The following is a 14,557-nucleotide window of genomic DNA, read 5'->3' as shown; positions in this document are numbered from 1 at the left end:
AGATGAATGTGGGAAACATACATGGCATTATTACACTAATATACGGGCGTCTGTTAGGGACTATTTTCAGTGCCACACTGTTATTTATTCCTGGTGCTTAAAAGTGGACAAAATAAACTCAATGCAGCAAATACCAGTGAACAAGCAATATTTCATGTGTTGCTTTTGTGTCTTTTATTGCAGTGATGTATGGCAGCTTTTAAAGGAAGCAGTGTCTCTCTGATGTATTTTTTGATGTTGGAACAGAATTGGAGATACTATATCTAGAATAACAGAGAGAACGGTAAAATATAGGTGCGTGGGAAAATCAACATAATTTTTTTTTCTTACTATCGTGAACCATGGTGCTGTATCACTGAGTGAAAAATGAAATCCCATTTATTATGGAGTGAGGATAATTTAATTTAAAAGTAAAAACAGCGACAGGAGTGCTTCTAACACCATGTGTGGAGCAGTGGCCGAGAGAGCAGAAGCATTATTAAAACATCTGACTTTCAATACCTGAAAGTTGCACTTCATAAAATGAATAAGTTCCTACATGGTTTTTCAACGTGTAATAGATGCCCCCTACATGGCTGTCATTTTAATTAATAACTTTGCATATTTCTAAAGAATGGGCTCTGCAGCAAGATGTATGCCCTTAAGATTAAAAGTTAGAAAGCTTATGGTAATTGATGCTAAACCATTCTCTATAACAAAGATTGCCCAATTTAGCTAAGCAGCTGCAGCTAGGCATATTATGTCTGTCTTGTTTTAGATAATATCAATAGTATTTAGTTGTAAGTTGGTATTATAATTATCATTATTATTTTACCTTTTTCAAAATGCAAAATTGTAAGGAATTGATTAAAAAAGTATGATTTTCTGCCGAATCTTAAACTGCAAAAGTTAGCATGTCCGGCTAACTAACTTAATGTCTACAGTAGTAACCAAGCAGGATTTCCAAGGAGCGCATCATTAACTAACTACATTATTTGATGGTGTAAAAGGTTATGTTAACAAGAAGCCCTGTTCACGCATAGAACTTCTCCCCACTTTGTGGGAGCCAAATCTGGATACTGTCAGTTTCAGCTAACGATAGCAGATCCTGCTCTTTGGATTCAGGGGAGTTTTACACTAAAGCAACCACAGCCAGTGTTACCTGAGATGCATTACATTTGCTAAAAATATCAGTTTGTCCTAATCTTAAACGCCCTTTCTCTTGTAAATACAAGCTAAGCAGCCAAGCAATTGGTTATTTAAGGACAAAATAAGAGTCTAATCTTACACTTTTCTTTATCATACTTGTAATACTAGGAAAAAATAGGTATTCTCAATACAATACTGATCATTCAGTGTAAGACTCAGTAGACATGTACAGTAGCATGTTGAAGAACCCTTATAACAAAATCTGGTTTTAAAACATCTCAACTAATGGAGCCAAATAAGCTAACATTTAGCTTATTTGGCTAGCTAACTACAACTTATAGCATCATCCTACAAAATGAAGTTGAAGTATTTGCAATATGAGCCCTATTAACATAAACTAAGGGGTTATAGGGCTTAGCGAACAGTCAGTTAGTCCACTTAATCCACCCACATACAGTACACACACGCATCTTATTAAATATTTCACATTGAAGAACCCTTGGATCAGCTTGGATACAGTGCCTTGTTCAAGAGCACTTAAGCGATGTGGAGGATGCAGTGTTGGCCACCCACCAGTTGTGTGCTTCTTGCAGAGCCACTCTGTTCGTTTAGTGCTGCGGATGAAACCAGCAACCTTTTGGTCACTGGTCTGCCAACTTTGTCTTGGCCCATGCCGCCACCCACACATTCATTCAGTGATTAAGTCCCTCCTGGTGCTATAGCATTTGTTTGCTCGGGCAAATTTAAAACAAGTCTGTAGAGGAGAGAGAGAGAGAGACGGAGAGAAAGACTGAGTGGGAAGAGACTTTAGAGGGAGGAGGCATATTGAGGAAGGGAAAAAAGAGAGCATAGAGGTTCACGTAGCGAGGGGGAGCATGAGAGAGGAATGCAAAAAAGAGAGAAGCGAACCTTGGTTTGTAATCCTCCTCCTTAGTCTCTTTTCCCATCTACAGCAAAACAGAAAAAGCTCATTTACATCTCAGCACACGTTTGCATCCCAACAGCCTCTTGAGGATGCCTAATCAGCCACAATTGGAGAGATGGATTTTTCAAAACGAGCCTTTGATGTGAGGGTTTAACATTTGTTTTTTGATCTAATTATATAATAGGCAGGCCAGCAATGTCAGGGGTAAGGCGCACACATGTCTCTTTAGTGAAAGAAGCAAATCTGAACAATGCAGTTATTGTCCGTTGGGAAACAACTGTGAACTTTTGTTAGGTAAAAGGATCACTTGCTTTGAAGTTTATTTTGCTGTGTTTGATGATGTTAATGCTTTTGTGGTTATAATATTCCTATTGTATTTAAATCCAAAAGTATGAATCAACAGCAATGCAGAGATATTCCCACAAGGACATCTCACATCTTTAGGATTTCATCTTTTATCATTTTCATCACTAACACAATTAGTTCTCTAACTGGGGGTTGAACATCTTGGATGCTGTTGAGGAGAAGACTAGTAATACACAAATCAAAAGAGTTTCTCAAAAATCAGTGGGATGCTGGAGGTCCAGCACTTGTAACACATACATAGGATGTACTTGCTGCCTTTATTGTGGTCTTCCTAGGAAACATCTGGATACCTTCTTTGTTAAAATAGCTCAGGAATGAACATACAGATTATCTTGTAACACCTGGGAATGAGTCACAGCGCTCGCCAAGGCCATAGGAAAATTATCTTTTTTTTTTCTAAGCAATTGAACGCAATATCAAAGCAGCTGTCATGAAAATGTAGGTTGCTGGCTCTCTGGCAGTCTAACCAGCAGTGTGCTCATTAAACCCAGGGGATAATGCTTTGAGTGTGTTCCTGTGCTTGTGCTTTTGTGAGGACTTCAGAACATTTTGTAATTTTAGGGGTTTAAAGTGTAATGGAGGACTGGCAATATGGTGAAGTAAGTCAGTGTACTCAATGTACACTCAATGTCGTCAGAAGAATAGCAACACCAACTTCAAATGTACGGACAGTGCACATGAACAAAGACATAGTAGCTGACGCATTGTGTGGAGTTCAACAGCCAGTTTAAATCACAAGAAAACAGCACGTCGATGGTGTCTCAACTAGGTCTGTGAGTTAAAACAGGATGTGTGTTCAGCAGTGAGCTACGTACAAAGGCAGCTTTGTGAGTAGATAAATTTTTCCAGGCCATCTACTGCAAAATGTTTTCAGCAGATGATAAATTTCTGTCATCATTGGTAGAGTAACCTTTACAAAATGCGGCCTGGGTTTCCTTTAGAATGTTTTTCTTTAGTTTGTTTTATCTGCTCATCAATTATACAGCTTTCAATACATTTGTAAACACGTTGGCCCAGAAGTGTGATACCTCTCTAATTATAACAATCCCCAAGATCACCTTTCTCCTTATAGATCGGTACAATTAGACCAATCATCTAATCCTCATGGAGTACACCAGCGGGCTTAAACTAAATCCTATTACACAGTGAATCACATACATATAGGCAGAAAAATAAAGGCAATGCTTAGGATGTACCCAATTCATATTCCAGCAGATTTTTCAATCTTCAGTTTTGAAAAAGCTTATAATTAAAGCACCAAAATCAAACATAACTCTGCTTATAAAAATATATGAAGGAAAATGGGTCTTTATTGATTATCTTCACCTCAACGGTTCAGCATTTGCCAATAAAAGCGTTGGATTTTTCCGACTTTATGTTCATTAAATCTGTAAAATCTCTTTCTTGGCTCTCAGTGTTTTACAGATCTCACTTGTATACTCTTGCTGTCTTTACACATTCTGCACTGGCGTTTCTGCATTTCTGGATACTTGGTGTTTAAAGGAACAGTTGTAGGGATAAACTGCTGCATAGTAAAATATTCGCCAGTGATGGTATTTTTGATGGAGTTTATTTCTTAATTAGTCTTAATTTGAGGTAACAAAATATGTATTTTAAGAATAATTTGTGACCTTTTATAATGAATTTTTGCATTAAAAACCTAACTATTAGTCACTTTTGGTGATTTCATAGATACCTGTTTGTGTTGTTTTTCTTCTGACTGTCCTGCAGTGGGCGGAGCTTCACTGGTGAAACATGATGTCATGTTTTTCTATACACCAATCAGGATTTTAGCAATAAATGAAACAAAATTAGAAGACATGTTACCTTATGTTGTTAATTAAATCTGATTAAACACACCCACACAGTCTTGAAGAAGCATATTAGATGTTTTTGAGTACTAAACTCCTAATAAATACAAATATTTACTGTTGAGGGGAGAGACTGAACATTTCAGGGGCTTTAAGATTAGGCTAAATGGGTAGGAAGTGGTTCTATAGAAAATGGGTTTTTGCAACGGAAGGCTTTATTGGTATGGTTTCTCTCACAAATGGAATAGTATTTTCAAAAGAATGATGCAGCAGAGTGTAAGATGGCAACAAGTTATATGAAAGATAGCTTGAGGTTATAAGTCCCCACTATTCCACAGAAACTCCTAAGCATTCCTCTGCCAATGAAACATCTCTCTCAACAAATCAATTTCGAGCACAAAGAAAGCACACTCCCTATCAGACCTCCCGAAGGAAACCAACTCGGAGCAAAGCAATCTGTTTGGTTAAGTTCATTAGAGACAAAAAAGCAAAGTTTTTCTTTCACTTTTTCTTTTGTTTTGTTTTTTTCTAGGAGGAGCCTGCCATTGTCCTTTTATCTCATCAGTGGTCATCTTCCTTGCGCTCGCAGTTTGAATCAGGGCAATTATTCAAATAACATAACTAATTACTCAGTGGTCGCCCAGAGGGGAACATAAAACTTTCAAGGATGATTAACGAGAGATAGAGATCTGAGGAACATTAGAAAAAGTTTCACCCCTGTGACAGCTAGTAATTGGAACATTCACGCAGTGAGAGTGGTCACGCTTTGTTGAATTTAGCAGGGCAAAAGCCTCTCAGTCACCCTTATGCTTTCCCCTCTGCTTTGGGCCACTATTTATTAAACTGAAGGTTTCTGGAATAATTCCCTCTTAATCGCACTGAGAGAGGATCTTAATTCTTTAAAGTATTTGTCTTGGCTTTTTCACCTTTCTTATGACAGGACAGATGAGAGAGACAGGAAATGTTGGAGAGAGAGAGAAAGGGGATGACATGATGCAAAGGGCCGCGGGTCGGACTCAAACCCAGGCTGCTGCAGCAAGGACTCAGCCTTTGCACATGGGGCATGCAGTCTGGCTGGGAGCTAGCTGGTGCCTCGGTGAATCCTTAATTCAACTTTACTTAATGTTTTTCCTCTCTATTCTGTTTCCCACTTTCATTGTGTTCTTCTCAGTGCAAATATCCATGGTGGTAAATGCTGTCAATAAAGCAGCAGCCTTGTCCTCTTTCCTTAGTTAACACTCTGTTCTGCAGGAGTGGCTGGACAAGTGATGAGGCACAGCTTTGTGACAAAAGGCAACACCACTAGAGACTTTACAGAGATGAACTTGAAATTGCTAGGCAGTGTTTCTGCATTTGGTAGCTTGAGGCAATCCAGCGTAGGACGGCTAGGAGCTAGTGGTAAGCCCAGGTAAGCTTTCACTGTACTTCCTGATTAGAGTTCTTTTACTCGGCTCAGCTTCAATCATCTCAGACTATGTTGGCTGAGATTTAATTTCTTTCAGCTGAATTCACAGTGTGATTTCTTGACATTGCATGCTCGGAATGTTCCTGACTGGTGTGCATCCTGACATCAGCTTGGTCATTGGACAACGTCCCTCGGCATCTCTCTCCCTTGAAGTTTAGAAGCTTCTCCATAATGCATGAGCAGTGCCAGAGGCTTCTCAGTGGTGTGGGCGATGTGGTCCTGCGCCAGCGTCAGGATGACTAAGCCAGGTGCTTACAAGCCTGCTCTGCTCCTGCTGCACCACAGTCCTAATCAGAGAACATCTTCCTTATGTGACGTTTATTTATATGTATTTGCATGTCTTTTATACATCTTGGGGATCTGTGCATCCAATACCAATAACCGTATAAAGAATGGCTACTGTTGTCATAGTGGCAACCTGTGAGAATGGCTATGTGAATTTGGTCAAAGTGAGATACACTTTCTATTTTTATCATCCTCTGATTGTCTGTAACCATAATGATGCAGCACTATACTGTGTGGTACTTCTGGTTGTACACCCTTAAAGCTTGTAGTCGTTCGGCCTCTTGCTCAAGGGGACTTCAGCAGGGTTAGTGTTTGACATCCCGGGGACTTGTAACCAGGTTGATCCAGTTGGGGGATGGTCTCTGAAGCCCACACTGCTCAGCTCAATTCAGCTCCATTGATTTCTCTGTCTGCCAGCTCCCTGCAGGCTAACATTTATCAGTTAATTGGGCTTAAAGCCACTCCTCTTGGCGGGCACACGTTCTGGCGACCACTCAATATGGCCCAAGCGAATGCCCACAATGTTGAGAGGTTCAAAACAAAGGCCAGTCTCCTTCATCGACTCTTGACTCATGTGCCTGGAGTGGAGTCTCCCAAAATAAGAAAAGGTTTGATCTTATACTGTGACCATAAAGAACACTGAGTTGAAACAGGAAAGCATGACTCTATGCAAAGCCTTTGAAATCCATAGATACTCTCGATAGGCTTGTTTTGAATCTGACCTGATTCTAAACTCTCTGTCTCTAAAAATGGATGCTTGAATGAGCTTAACAATCTCCTGTAGTAAATACTGAAGCTGGTTAGGATTCAAAAGCTTTTGTGACTACCAATCAGATCAAATTCAGTTTCTAGTGCCAAAATAGAATCATTGTCACTGTTATTAGCCTGCTAGTGAAACAGTCACTGTGTCATGTTATTCATTACAAGCAAGCAAGTGTGTGTGTGTGTGTGTGTGTGTGAGACGCCGTCACAGTGGCATGGTGACTGCATATAAATGGACCAAACATTTCAACCACACACTAATCGTGGCAACAGAAGCACAGGAATAGCGTGGCTAATGCTAATCTACAATAGGACACGGCTATCATTCCTAATATTGTTTGCTGCTGCTACAGAGCAACCCACATGAGATTTCATATCTTATACCGCTCACATTCGTCATGGCCACAACATTGTGTGTTATGTTTTGGCTGCAGTTTAAAAAGGATTATTTACATCAGTGAAGGCTGTCTTATGCCTTTTGTAGCAATATTGACCCTGACCACCACATAAATAAATATTCAGTCAGTGTTTCCTCTTCCTTAGAGATCATAGCATCAGAAATTGTCAGTGGCTAGTAGTGAGAATTCATTTGTTAAATGGATTCATCAATGATTGATTTGTGGGTGGTGTGAACCACATGGGCCCCTCTTGAGCTCAGATTATGTCTGCAGTTGGCAGAGTTTCTAGTCTGTTGCCATAGAGACAGCTTGTGATTTCGGGGGGTGGGGGGGCATCAGAGATGACAAAAGAAACTAATACATAGGAAATCAGGGAGAGTCAGCCTCCTATCAATTGAGCCCTTGAGACAACGAGTCGGCCTGAAATGCTGGGAAATGTTTTGAAGAGCCAACATATTTTCACTTGACCTGTCAGTTACAGTTCAATTCAAATTAATTCAGAATCAACTTTATTGCCAGGTATGTGTACACATATGAGGAATTTGACTCTGGATATTGTACATTGCTCACGATGTGCTTACTCATACAAAAATACAAAATAACAATAATAAAATAAAATCAGACACAGACTTCAGTGTAGACAACACAAATATACACACTATGAACAAAAACAATATAGAGATATTGACAGTCGGAGGAGGATGTGATATACAGGTACATATACATGCATACATGTACATAGTGCAATGAACCATAGTGCAAAGGATGCTGGAATAAATAAGTATAAGTAGTTTGTGCAGGAGTAATGACTTGGGGTAGGTGGATTGGTATACAGTATCTACAATATGACAATATAACAGTATGAACAGTTATGAAATAGAGAATGGTGAATAAATAAGTGTTAGCCAGTAAACAGGTGCTGATTAGAGGCAGAGTTACTGGGTTATTGCACAAGAATTGTTCCTGACACCGTGAGTCAGAAATCAGCTGTTCATCAGAGTGATGGCTTGTGGGAAGAAACTGTTCCTAGGGCTGTTGGTTTTGTTGTACAGTGCTCTGTAGCGCCTACCAGAGGTGAGATGGATTTGCAGTGATGTTTACTGCCCGTTTCCTGACTCTGGAAATGTATAAGTCCTGAATGGAGGGCAGGTTGGCACCGATGATCTTTTCTGCAGTCCTGGCTGTCCGTTGTAGTCTGTCCCTATCCTTTTTGGTGGCAGATCCAAACCAGACAGTGATGGACGTGCAGAGGGCAGACTGGATGATAGCTGTGTAAAAGTGGATCAGCAGGTCCTTAGGCAGGTTGAGCTTCCTGAGCTGGCGCAGTTGGGCCTCCTTGATGATGGTGTCCGTGTTGGGCTTCCACTTCACGTCCTAGGAAATAGTGGATCCCAGAAACCCGAAGGATTCCACAGCAGACACAGGGCTGTTGAGTATGGTGATGGGGGGCAGAGTGTGGGGGGCTCCTCCTGAAGTCCACGATCATCTCCACAGTTTTGAGCGTGTTAAGCTCTAGGTTGTTCTGGCCGCACCAGAGAGCCAGCTGATCAACCTCCCGTCTGTAGGCCGAATAATCACCGTCTCGGACGAGGCCAATGACCGTTGTGTCTTCAGTAAACTTCAGGAGTTTGACAGAAGGGTCTCTTGAGGTGCAGTCGTTGGTGTAGAGGGAGAAGAGCAGTTGGGAGAGCACACACCCCTGGGGGGTGCCAGTGCTAATAGTCCGGGTGCTGGATGTGATGTTCCCCAGCCTCACCTGCTGACTCCTGTCAGTCAGAAAGTTTGTGATCCACTGACAGGTGGAGGCTGGCACAGTGAGCTGGGTGAGTTTGGTGCTGAGGATGTCGAGGTGTTGCAGGATGTAATGCAGTCCCAAGTTGACTGCATCATCCACTGACCTGTTAGCCCTGTAGGCAAACTGCAGGGGGTCCAACAAGGGGCCTGTAATGTCCTTCAGGTGGGCCAACACCAGTCTTTCAAAGGACATCATGACTACAGATGTCAGGACGACGGGCCTGTAGTCATTTAGTCCAGAGATGGAGGGTTTTTTTGGGACCGGGATGATTGTGGAACGTTTGAAGCAGGAGGGAACTTCACACAGCTCCAGTGATCTGTTGAAGATCTGTGTGAAGATGGGGGCCAGCTGGTCTGCAGAGATTTTCAGGCAGGATGGAGACACACCGTCTGGGCCAGGAGCCTCCCTGATCTTCTGCCTTTGGAAGAGGTGGCTCACGTCCTCTTCACAGATCTTGAGTGCAGGTTAGGGGTCAGAGAGGGGGTGGCAGTGTGTCAGAGGGGAAGGTGACTGTTTGAAGATGGTGTTGGAGCGGGGGAGAGGTGTGACTGTGGGCTTTTCAAACCTACAATAAAAGCCATTCAGCTCGTCTGCCAGTTGCTGAGAACCAGCAGTGTTGGGGAATGGTCTCCTGTAGTTGGTGAGTGTCTGCAGGCCTCTCCACACTGACGCAGGATCGTTGGCTGCAAAGCTGTTATTTAGCTTTTCAGCATAGCTCCTCTTTGCTGCTTTGACCTCCTTAGTCAGAGTGGGGGAAAAGCCTGGTACAGGACTCTCTTCCCACTTCTGAAGGCCTCCTCCTTGGTCTGACGAAGCTGCCTGAGTTTCGCTGTGAACCAGTGTTTTTGGTTGTTGTATGTGCGGAAGTTTTTAGGCGGCACACACATGTACTCACAAAAACTGATGTAAGATGTCACAGTGTCAGTTAGTTCGTCCAGGTCAGTGGATGCAGCCTCAAAAACACTCCAGATAGTGCAGTCCTGTAAGCAGGCCTGTAACTCCAGCTTTGATTTGTTGCTCCATCTTTTCACACTCTTTACAACAGGTTTAGCAGATTTCAGTTGTTGCCTGTATGTTGGGATAAGATGAACCAGACAGTGATCAGCACGGGGAACAGAGCGATAGGCGTCATTTAATGTAGTGTAGCAGTGGTCCAGTGTGTTAGTGTCCCTGGTGGGACACTTAATATGCTGTCTGTACATTGGGAGTTTGTGGCTGAGATTTGCTCTGTTGAAGCCCCCAAGAACAATGAGCAGGGAGTCTGGATGTTTTTTCTCCACGTTAGTTATCTGGTCGGCCAGGTGTAGTAACGCTTCACTAACACAGGCCAGAGGTGGAATGTAAACAGCAACCACAACAAACGAGGAAAACTCCAGCCGTGAATAAAAAGGTTTACAGATTATAAATAATGTCTCTAAATGAGGGCTGTATGATTTTTTTCCCAACACTGTGACATCTGTGCACCAACCTTCATTTATATAGAAACAGAGTCCGCATCCCCTTGTTTTTACTGTGAGCTCCCTTTCGCGATTGAGATTGAGAGCATGCAACTGAGAGTACTACTACTACTAGTAAGCTTGTAGTTTACAGTGTTGGCCAATGTTACAGTGTTATTCATATGCCCTAATTAAGCCACTCTCCATAGAGAGCCAATGTCCTGACGTCACATCCGGGCTAGCCTCTGTTCCACTAGCTACTATGACTCCCTCAGCATTTCTTTGTTTTTCTGAAAAGAATGAATACTTCCTGGAGTTTACTGTCCATATTCTAAGACAAATTGGCATCAAAAACTTCTACACCTTTCAGTCCTCTGTCCTGCTGTTATTTCTGACAAATATAAACTAACTGTAACCCCTCAACTTGCCTACAGACGAGCTGTGATGTTAAACCTGTGATGGTAAATGGTGTTTGCTCAAAACAGAAATCTTCAATAAACGATATTGGATAGTTAAAAAATTTTACCAACGAGACGCCATACTGTTGAATATGTTCCAAGTTTCTTACTTACTTGTGTTAACAGGACACCGCAAGTTGTGGTTTCACTTGGCTCTCTATTGCTGCTAAAGCCTCACTTTGCTCTGAAGCTCTATCTGGAACTACTTTCCGTTCCAGACAGGACGGTAAAAACAACACTTTGGGTTGTGCAAGAGAAACCTGAACCATTGCCGCTTGGTATAGACGTGAAAACAAGAGACACATATGTAACTATGCTTCTATGAATTCTTGATAACCTCCAGATGTAATATCTAGGCATGTAAAAGAATGGAAACAGCTGAAAAGTGTTAAGGTCAGGGGGAAAGACAGGGGGACACTGGTGCAACGGACAGAGCTTTGAGTGACGTTGGAGTTTCGGTGGTCCTAGGGTAACGGCAGGGGCGAGGAGGTGTGAGTCTGGATTAAAATGCATTTTTCGAATGTGTGATTGGCTATGTTCAAGCTAATGTGGGCTGGGTTGGTCGTACTCTTTCATCATTAACTATTTTCTTTAAGCATACTCCTTCTAATGGCTATAAAAATCTTTATTCATTGTTTCCATGGTGTGAGAAAAACTGAATTACCATAAAACACCTTAGAACCCTGTTGGACCTCTTCTTAAAGAATGCTGAATATCTGAAGCGAATATGCCTTTGGATAGCCATAACGCAGTTCAGGTTACTGTAAATCACAATGCTCTAAATGTCATAAAAAAGATATGAGCAGCCTTTTCTTTATGGCAACATAAAATCTGATGATTCTGTCTGAGGCTAAAACAGCCATGCAGAGGGCTTTGGGTTTTCAAAGCCATCAGGCGAGCCTAATTCTGTGCAAACCACTCATCACTATGCACTGATGAATAACCAGATTTGACAGAACTAACAGCATTATGACCTCAGAATACATGTGCAGTGTGCGTGGGTTTTATTTAGAGTGTATAGAGTGCACCTTCATATTAGCTCTAGTATTTTCATGTTCCAGTCCTTGAAGCAATGGCATCAGAATGAGATGGGCATTTTATTTATGAATTAAAACACGTTTTTTTCTGTAGTTCTGGAGTGCACTTGTGTACGAAAGCCTTTTTGCTGGTTTGGAAGGCTGATACTCAAATGGAAATGGGATGAATAAATCAGGAGATAATGTGAAGCTCAGGAGTCAGTCTTGAGTGTTACTTTACGTTTTTCCTCCGCAACCATGAAAGTACTTATTGGAACAAGCATGCCAAGAAACTGGACATAGAGGAACATTTGCTTTCTCATTGCTGTCCTTCCACATCTAGCTTGGTTTCTATTTTCTTTGGTGGTTTCAACTTGTCACTGCTGATTGTCTCTACTTTTTATATGTAAGGATTTACTGCAGTTTTGTAATATTTTAATGAAATTTAATACAAAGTGATTTCTAATGAGATGTTAGGGAAGGAAGATACCACAAAGGCTCTTATAGTAGAATATGTTTGTGAGGCATGAAAGGATTAAACTATAGAGCATTTCACATGACAATAAGAATTATTAGAAAAAGTCTGAAATAATAAATATAATTGTGTGTAGCATAATTTTACCCAGATAACTAATGTGAGAGAACCTTTGCTCTCATCCCCTTTTATCCTTGTGTTTCCCGTCACAGTCCACAAAAAACTTTTAATACAATTCAAACTGCAACTGAGCTAGAGTTGGAACAGGTTTGGGAGCAATAGATTATTGGTTGATGTCGTAAAGAAGTTATTGTCTGTTATGACTAGTGTTATTGTCACCATAAAGTCACTATATACCATCTAATAATTTCAAAGTAGGTCATATTATGGTAATTTTCAGGTTCACATTTATATTTAGTAGTTGTACCAGAACAGGTTTACATAGTTTCATTTTCAAAAAATACCATATTTTTGTCATACAGCACCTCTTTTCACCCTGTGTTGGACCCCAACCCCCCAGTGAAGCATCTCACTTCTATTAGATCGTTGTTGGGAGCTGCACACGCACAGTACCTAGGTAAGGACTATTAGCCAATCAGAAGTAGAGTAGGGTGGGTCCTGACAAGCAAGGTAGTGTGATAACCTAGACTGGAACAAGATGTTTCAGAGTGGTAAGTTATCAATTAACACATTTATCTTTTATAGTAATGTTTTAACTGTGCACTGGTATCTAATATTTGGAAGGGAGGGTGGAGGTGAGGGGAGGCAGCGGGCGGACGTCTTGTGAGCTGCAGCTCAGTGTGTTTCTCCATTAGTGTTTTTGAGGACATGCCACACGAGCCGCTAGGCGAGCATTAAAGTGACGCAGATAGGTTACGGTAGTAAAAGCTGGACTGCAATCGAGCTGTTTTCAGGCAGTTCAGGAGCAATGTCTTCTGTGGGAGATGGTAACTCCCTATGGGGTGGACTTTGGGCTTTTTCACTTTGTAAATCTATTACATGCACAAAAAATATATATGACTCAATAAAGGAGAGGGAAAAAGCCAAAAGGCATAATATGACCTCTTTTAGATACATTTCCCCATGCATCTACAGCTCAGTACAATGGAAAGAAATATAGTAATTACTTTCTTCATGCTTAATTATAATTTTTTTATGCTTAAGGCAAACACATTGATTAAATAAGCCACTTAAACATACATTTTAATTTTAGAAGTGAGGAATGTCCTTATTTTCCATGTTTATTTTCTACATGGGACCAGACATCAATCGACTGGCATTTTCGGCAATCATTGTCGGGCCTCAGCATAGCCGTTTCCCTGGAATGACTTTGATTTGTCCGTCTCAGTTGTGCGCATGCGTCGCTTACAGGAATTGTAATAGCTTTATTAAGGCGCATGTGGGCCTGGGGAAGAATGAGCTGATTAAACCACTATCGAGTCCTGACTGTTGCATAGAGACCCCAGTTGTTCTGCTCCCAGGAAATACAGCCAGACACACAGAGATTCATTCGGAGCACTTGTACTTGGTCTACACTACTAATTGTGTCAAATTCACTAGAAAATCTCTATGGCAGACCAAGGGGAAATGTTATGATTAGACTTTGCAGGCAGTGCTGCCAAATCACCAGCGAATGTGTGTGAGTCTGTCTCCTCAGGTTTGACTGGGAAAAAGCACTTCACACTAATCGGTTAAAACCCCAGCCCACCCATCTACACACACACAGCTGCTGTATACAAACTGACACACGCGCTCTGATCCCCACGCAGTCTGCCAGAATTTCTTTAACACTTCCACTTTCTTAGGGATTGCTGGCGTGAAACAAAAACATAAATCAATAACACATCTAGGCTGATCTGGGAGAGAGGGGTGTTGCCAACTGAGACCCTTTTTAACCGGAGCAAAAACGGCATCGGCATCTTTGCCTTGTACTGATGAGACGCTGCCAGGTTTGTCCTCCTCTGCACACTTGCAAGATTTTTTTTTTGATCAGTCAAGCGGAAGAACAGCCTCTGATCAGTGTACTCTTGTTAAACTTTCAACTGCATATGCATATGTGTTTGAATGTGTGGATTTTCTCTCTGAAGGAGAAAATGTTGCCGGGCTACAAATATTAAACTGGAGGAGTGGAGAACACATGACTTGCTGCATTATTTCTCTACCTGTTTCTATTTCTCCTCATGGAATTTTTATTAGAAAACATGCAATTGATGTACTTAATTGGCTTATTGTCTGCA

The 14,557-nt window shown here is 41.4% G+C and overlaps 1 long non-coding RNA gene across 1 annotated transcript; it reads left to right on the top strand.

Annotated features, from left to right (window-relative positions):
• The first annotated feature begins 5,217 nt into the window (after positions 1-5,217).
• On the top strand, positions 5,218-5,837 carry LOC123970404. Its single transcript, XR_006824966.1, has 3 exons — positions 5,218-5,326; positions 5,463-5,638; positions 5,805-5,837. It is a non-coding gene; the product is annotated as an uncharacterized LOC123970404 (long non-coding RNA).
• Positions 5,838-14,557: the final 8,720 nt, after the last annotated feature.

This window comes from Micropterus dolomieu, linkage group LG01 (assembly GCF_021292245.1).
Source record: "Micropterus dolomieu isolate WLL.071019.BEF.003 ecotype Adirondacks linkage group LG01, ASM2129224v1, whole genome shotgun sequence".
Lineage (NCBI taxonomy): Eukaryota > Metazoa > Chordata > Actinopteri > Centrarchiformes > Centrarchidae > Micropterus > Micropterus dolomieu.
Note: the sequence above shows the minus strand (reverse complement) of the source record. Positions and strands in the feature narration are given on the sequence as shown.